Source organism: Alosa sapidissima, chromosome 2, assembly GCF_018492685.1.
Source record: "Alosa sapidissima isolate fAloSap1 chromosome 2, fAloSap1.pri, whole genome shotgun sequence".
NCBI lineage: Eukaryota > Metazoa > Chordata > Actinopteri > Clupeiformes > Clupeidae > Alosa > Alosa sapidissima.
This window is the reverse complement of record NC_055958.1, coordinates 36,092,396-36,099,895: the sequence shown is the minus strand read 5'-3', so window position 1 is coordinate 36,099,895 and position 7,500 is coordinate 36,092,396. Positions and strand designations below refer to the sequence as shown.

Here is a 7,500-nt window from a genome sequence, read left to right as displayed (position 1 = left end):
CACGCGCGCGCACACACACACACACACACACACACACACACACACACACACACACACACACACACACTTCTTTTCTCCCATCCGCAAGCCCTCTATCTGAGACCCCAGGTTGCTTTTGCGCTACGGCAAAATCCCACTGAAGGAGAGAGAAGAGGAAAGACAGAAAAAAAATCTATTTTTGAGGGAAAAAACACTTCCGATGATGGAGCTGGGCCAGACTTGAGCTGTTCTGTCCCGATGAAGCCTTACCCACATCGTTCCAGAAAATCACCCTCCGCCCCCCCTCCGCGCCCCCTCCGCGCCCCTGCCTCCCCGACTCCTCTCCTCCTCCAGAACAATCCCACTGCTGCGGGCATGATAGCAGACATCATCATGGTCATCACCAGCATCATCACCATCACAGCAGTGCAAACTACTGTATCATTATCCTCAAATTGCATTTGCAGTAGATCTCTATCTCACACTCTCTCTGTATGTGTGTGTGTGTGTGTGTGTGTGTGTGTGTGTGTGTGTAACTGTTTGTGTGTGTGTGTGTGTGTAAGTGTGTGTGTGTGTGTGTATGTGTGTGTCTGTGTGTGTGAGCGAGAGAAAGATGGAACATGAAAGTATAAGAGAACAAGAGAGATAGATAGAAAGAGAGAGAAATACAGACAAGAAGAGTCAGATAGAAAAAAGTGTCCAAACCGAAAGGCAAAGAGAGAAACAGCTTTGTGTGAATTCACCTGAAATGCCATCTAAAGGATTGTGCTACACTCATGACCTGCATGAAATTAACAGCCCATCACTCCTCGGCCCTGTCTGTGTTGGAAGAGCTCTTCAAATGGGATCAGAGGTTAGCATTAGCATTTCCCACGGATTGCTAAATGCAGCTTCTATTAGTGCCAGTCAGGGTTGGCATCTGTCGTTACCCAGGCCTGGGGGAACAGAATGCTCACACACTGGAGTCCAGATAGCCGCTGATCGCAGGCCAGACCTGCACCTTAGTAGATCCAATGCCAGGTCCAGGTTAATTTAGCGCCTGATCTGGACAACATTCAGGAAAGATTCATGCCATATCAGATACAATGCCCTTCAGATGCCCTCCGTGTTATGTCTTTTACCTATGGACCTTTCATGGAAAAGTCTATTAAAAATAAAAAACTATTGTTTGTCCTTTTATGCTTTTATTTATTGTAATTTATGATGTTTCCTTCCTTTTGTCTATGTAAAGCTCATTGAATTGCCTCTGTGTATGAATTACACTATGTGAAGAGAGTTGCCTTGCCTTAAAATAGTAAGATCTGGGACAGATTTTCCACAGATTCATGGCATATAATAATAATAATAATAATAATAATAATAATAATACATTTAATTTGTATAGCGCTTTTCAAGACACTCAAATCTGCTCCAGACTCAAGCCAGATTAGGACCAGAGGACCGGAACCAGGTTCAGGCCAGATTAGGGCACAACTGTGGCCAGATCCTGGCCATATTCAGAGGCAGACCTAGGACAGATGTGATTCACCGTCCCCTCCTGTTGGGAACAGCAATAGAATTAGTAGGACTGAGCTTCAACATTAGCGTTAGCGACATTGGCTGTGTGGGCTAAGAGTGTTTGCTGCATGGTAATTAAAGCGCCGTGCAGGCTGACAGCCCAGGAACAGGAACAAGGCCTTTTCTCCATGCTAATGGACTGTGTCGTCGTACACCCGCACATTAACACACACACACACACACACACACACACACACACAGACACACACACACCAATGCCTGTACCACCACCGGAGCAGAATAGCTTATCTCCAAGGCCTGGCCACCATTTGTTATTTATCCAGAATAAGAGCGCAGACAACTAAGCCATTCAATTAATGAAGCACAAAACCCCTCAATGAGCTTAGACTGAGAACTCCACACACAGGCACGGCCAGGCACTGCACCGCAATTCAATTATCCAGTGCAGTATGAGTTTGTGGATGTGAATGATTTCACTTTTATGGTTTGTTTCAAAAGAAGGTTCCTTTGCTCTACGGTAAACTTACCCCTGTGAACAGTTTTCATGTCAGTACTTCTCGAAAAGATTAAGCGATATGATGATATCTGATAGAAGGTAACAGAATAATAGTTTGCTCATCTGATTTGTACTAAAGAGACTGGTGAACTAAATGTGTGTCCCACTTTCTATTTCAGTTTGTTTCATATGTGTTCTTTGTGCGCATTAAATATAACTAGCATATCAAGTGTTAATAATAAACATGTGTATTGCTTTGTGTGCATTAAATAACTGCATATAAAGTGCTAATAAACATGTGAAGTGCTTTGTGTGCATTAGAGAACAAGTATATGAAAAGTTAATAAACATGTGTGCCACACATGCATGGGAAAGCTGATAGCCCAGACATGATCTATAATCCGACTCCACTTAAAACAACAGGCAGAGACAGAGACTAATGCTGCACTGATCGCTCTTTATTAAAAAAGCCCTTTGCCCAGGCTGGACTAAGGACTGTGCCTGAAATCAAGGCAGCAAACAAAACACCTCACTGTAGATGTGCGAAACCTTTGAGCCAGATCGGAGAGAGGGATAGAGAAGGACAGAGAAAAAGAGAAAGAGACGACGGGAGAAGGAACACTTAGAGAGAGAGAGAGAGAAAGAGAGAGAGAGAGAGATGAGAGGAGAAGGAACAACTTAGAGAGAGAGAGAGAGAGAGACGAGGGGAGAAGGAACACTTAGAGAGAGAGAAAGAAAGAGAGAGACGAGGGGAGAAGGAACACTTAGAGAGAGAGAGAGGGAGATAGAGAGAGAGAGAGAGATGAGGGGAGGTGGAACAACTTAGAGAGAGAAAAAGAGAGAAAGACCAGGTGAATGAGAGAAAAAGAGCGACAGAGAAAACAAGGAGAGGAAGAGAAAATGAGACTGAGAAAAAAAGAGAGAGAAAGAGAGAGGGGGGGGTGTAACAGAGTGAGTCAGAGAGAATGGTAGGTGGTGAGGCAGACATGGGGGTTGGGAGCAAAATAGAAAAACACAAGATTTATTACAGGGAGGAGGGAATCTAACAGCAACAGACACACACCAGGAGGGAGAGGGATGGAGTGATATCACATATAACAAGACAAAGAGAACTGGGTGATGAACAACAGATGGAGAGAGAGAGAGAGAGAGAGATGAAGAGAGATGGAGAAAAGAAGAAGAGAGAGAGGGAGAGACAGAGAGAGATAAAAGGTAGATGGAATGATTGATACAGGAGAGGCTGTAGACACCTCAGAAAGAAAACCCATCACACACCCCAGTAGTAGAGGAGAGACGGAGAGCCTACCCTGCAGTACACCAACTACAAACAGGACACCAGGACACTGGCCAACTGAGTTAGGGAAAGAAAACACACACACACACACACACACACAATCTTTCTCTCTCTCTCTCTCACACACACACACACACACACACACACACACATGCACACACACACACACAAACGCACATAGGCACACATGCACGCACGCACACACACACACACACACACACACACACACACACACACACACACACACACTCAGACAGACACATATTTTCACTTCAGTACAATCTCAAACACTGAACACTGAATTCCGTTGCTCACACAAAATATATGCAGTACTCATAGCAGTCGCATAGCAAATGTGCATACTTATTTACACACAAAAGCACTCTTTCTTACAAACAGACGGTGTGTACCGGTATATCGGCAGCAAACAGTGCCAGCACAGCAACAGTGCAAAACACACACACAACCCTGTCGAGAGACTGAGACAAAAGTGCATTATGGAACTGCAACCCATTCCCAGCTTTCTCAGGCTGGCTTCCTGTCATTCAGACTGCTGTTTCCTTCCAAACCCAGCCCCCCCCCCCCCCCCCCCCACACACACACACACACAAAGCTTAGTGCGCGACATGCATTACTTGCGCCACAGCCAAAGAAATTGGCCATATCTGGGGGTGGCCATATAAAGAACACAGAGCCGACTGTTTTCCTTTAATAACTCCAGATTATTCTTTCTGGCTGTGTTTAGCCAGCCACCACATGTGAGCCTTGTTCAGCCAAACCCCTGAAGATTGTGTGTGTGTGTGTGTGTGTGTGTGTGTGTGTGTGTGTGTGTGTGTGTGTGTGTGTGTGTGTGCACAGCCTCTTACAGTCAGAGCAGGTCTGGTAGTTTGCACAGAATCCCCTGAACAACCACAGGAGAGCTTGCTGGCATTTTCAGACCTTTGGAGAGTGTGTGAGAATGTGTGTATATCCACACACACCTGTGTGTGAGTGTGTGTGTGTGTTTTTGTGTGTATGTGTGTTTTGAAGTTAAGAGTTTGTTTTCTGGCATTTCTAGTAAGTAAACTCTCCCCCCACCTCCTGCCTCTCCTTGAGTCGATGGAGAATATCGACCCCCCCCCCACCTCACTGTCATTTACATATCCATAACGGCAGCGCAAATGTCACCCAGCACAAAAACACCATCGGGTTGACTTCAGCAATTCACTACAGGGACTTACTGATAGATTAGCAGATGTGTGTGTGTGTGTGTGTGTGTGTGTGTGCGTGTGTGTGTGTGTTTGCGTGAATGCGCGCCTGTCTGTAGCTACAAACACATTTGTGCATGTTTGGTTTTGAGTGTGCATACAAGTGATGATATGGTGGATGTAAGTGTGTGTGTGTGTGTGTGTGTGTGCGCGCGTGTGTGTGTGTGCGTGCGTGCGTGCGTGTGTGTGTGTGCCTGCGCAGTATAGATAGATATTTGAATGTGAGTATGAATGATACTAATGGAGGTCTTTTCAAATGGCACTGTATTGGAACACAGCCCATACATATTTAGTATTTCCATGTGAGGATGAGACATCTATGCTGGACTGCATGCGGTGGCCTTGTCTGATACAGAACACAAAGACATGCACAGGTATGAATATTCATGTGTAGCCTCCTTTGTTTACAAATGTATGTCTGTGTAGCTCAACATGTGCCTCTGTGAAGATAAAAGGCTGGCAGAGCAATGTGCTCATAGAAGTGTGTGTTCTGTGTGCAGTGGAGTGTGTATGTGAGTGTGTGTGTGTGTGTGTGTGTGTGTGTGTTTGTGTGTGTGTGTGTGTGTGTGTGTGTGTGTGTGTGTGTGTGAATGCGGGTGTGTCAGTGTTATTTAGTGTGTGTTGGACTGTATGTTGTCTAAAACGTGAAGGTTTCTCTGAGACTGTTGTTCTGAATCAGGATGTGCTTTATATGGATGGTATGGTGAGCAAATTATAACAGTAAAATAATTTGCTTTATTAAACACCAACAGCAGATCGTAGAAGTGATAGTAGAATTCATATACAGTATATGTGTGTGTGTGTGTGTGTGTGTGTGTGTGTGTGTGTGTGTGTGTGTGTGTTCACTGATCAATAATCCCTGCTCAGGGCTTCTGCCATAAAATCATTTAGCTTTTTTTTCCCTCCCTTGAATGGTGGTGCTCTGGATTTCAATTTAACGCAGAGCGCATTGATTCAGCACACATACATCCTCTGCGCACTAGGAGAGCTCACTCTCCGGCTAACAAGCTAGCCAATTAGCTGGGAGTGGTGCTGAAATGATAGCATGATTGCCTGGCTTCGCTAATGAGGTCTGTGGATAAATTGATTCACATGCTAAAACAGGCTAGCCTGAAGCTAGAAGCTAATGGTATGTTCAGCTGGTGATTGATGTGAGTGGCTGTTAGCGCACCGGCTTGCTGATATTTGCCATCGTGGACCGAGGGGATGAGTAGCTATGAAGCCCTTGATAGGAAAGCTCCATCACAACCCCAGCATGGGTGAGTTTGATCCTAGATGGTGGGATCTTTGATTGGATGAAGGGTTCAGGATGGGAGGCACACAAGTACACACTCGTATATTTATACACACACACTCTGTCTCATACACACAGTCATACACACAGGGACAATGTCCATTTGATTTGATATGCATGCATATGTGCAAACACTCACATGTATGCACACACACACACACAGAGCTCATAATGTCTCATTTATAGTCATACACTGTATCTTCAATTTACACACACACACACACACACACACACACACACACACACACACACACAAAACCAGGTAAATAAAAGTCAATCTGCTTACACAGACACTAATAACCCCCATGCATGACCTGCATCTGACTGACTGTAACTGACAGCTCTGGTGTGCATTCATCTATGTGTGTGAGTGTGTGTGTGTGTAAAGAGAAAGAGAAATAAAGAGAGTGGGGTGTGTGTGTGTGTGTGTGTGTGTGTGTTCGTGTTCGTGTGTGTGTGTGTGTGTGTGTGTGTGTGTGTGTTCGCGCGTGTGTGTGTGTGTGTGTGTGTGTGTGTGTGTGTGTGTGTGTGTGTTCGCGTGTGTGTGTGTGTGTGTGTGTGTGTGTGTGTGTTCGTGTGTGTGTGTGTGTGTGTGTGTGTGTGTGTGTGTGTGTGTGTTGTGTGTGTGTGTGTGTGTGTGTGTGTGTGTGTGTGTGTGTGTGTGTGTGTAAAGAAAGAGAGGTGGGGGCAGGGGTCCAGTAGTCATTAAAAGTCTAATAAAAGTGAGATAGAGCCTGGAGGGGTGGGGGTCTGGCAGGGGGCATAGGGTGGGCCAGTCTCCCCCTGCTCTGGAATGCAGGCCAAGCTGAGCCTGTCTAGACAACACCCCACTGCTCAACTCACAAACTGACCAGCATGAGCACACACACACACACACACACACACACACACTACAAGAATGTAGATTGACCTTCTGAGTTGAACACACAAAGTCACACGTATAGTGACACACACACACACACACACATACACACACACACACACACACACACACACACACACGACGACAGAGAAAATGAGAGAGGAGAAAGAGTGATAGAGGGAGAGGAGATGAAGGGAGGAGAAAGAGTGATAGAGGAAGAGAAGATGAAGGGAGGAGAGCACAGAGAGGGAGGAAGAGGAGATGAAGGGAGGAGAGCACAGAGAGGGAGGAAGAGGAGATGAAGGGAGGAGAGCACAGAGAGGGAGAAGTTCTCGTGGCCGGCGCCCTGCCGTGCTCCCTGTCCATTTGTTCTGCCCTGGGCTCTGTCAAACACAATCACCCTCCACTGCCAACAGTGCTGCCAGGCTGGGGGGGGCGGGCCAGTGCGAGTGGACTCAGTGTAATGGACCGAGATCAGAGCTCCCACAGAGCAGAGCAGAGCAGAGCAGAGCAGGAGAGGAGGAGAGGAGCAGAGCAGGAGAGGAGGAGAGCAGGAGAGGAGGAGAGGAGGAGAGCAGGAGAGGAGGAGGAGAGGAGAGGAGGAGAGCAGGAGAGGAGAGGAGGAGAGGAGGAGAGCAGGAGAGGAGCAGAGCAGGAGAGGAGGAGAGCAGGAGAGGAGGAGAGGAGGAGGAGAGGAGAGGAGGAGAGCAGGAGAGGAGGAGAGGAGGAGAGCAGGAGAGGAGCAGAGCAGGAGAGCAGGAGAGGAGAGGAGGAGAGGAGAGGAGGAGAGCAGGAGAGGAGAGGAGGAGA

The 7,500-nt window shown here is 46.7% G+C and overlaps 1 protein-coding gene across 1 annotated transcript in view; it reads right to left on the bottom strand.

The window, feature by feature from the left end:
* The window catches only part of fstl1b (follistatin-like 1b), a 60,710-nt gene that overhangs the window by 36,890 nt on the left and 16,320 nt on the right, over nucleotides 1-7,500 (bottom strand). The window lies entirely within an intron of this gene.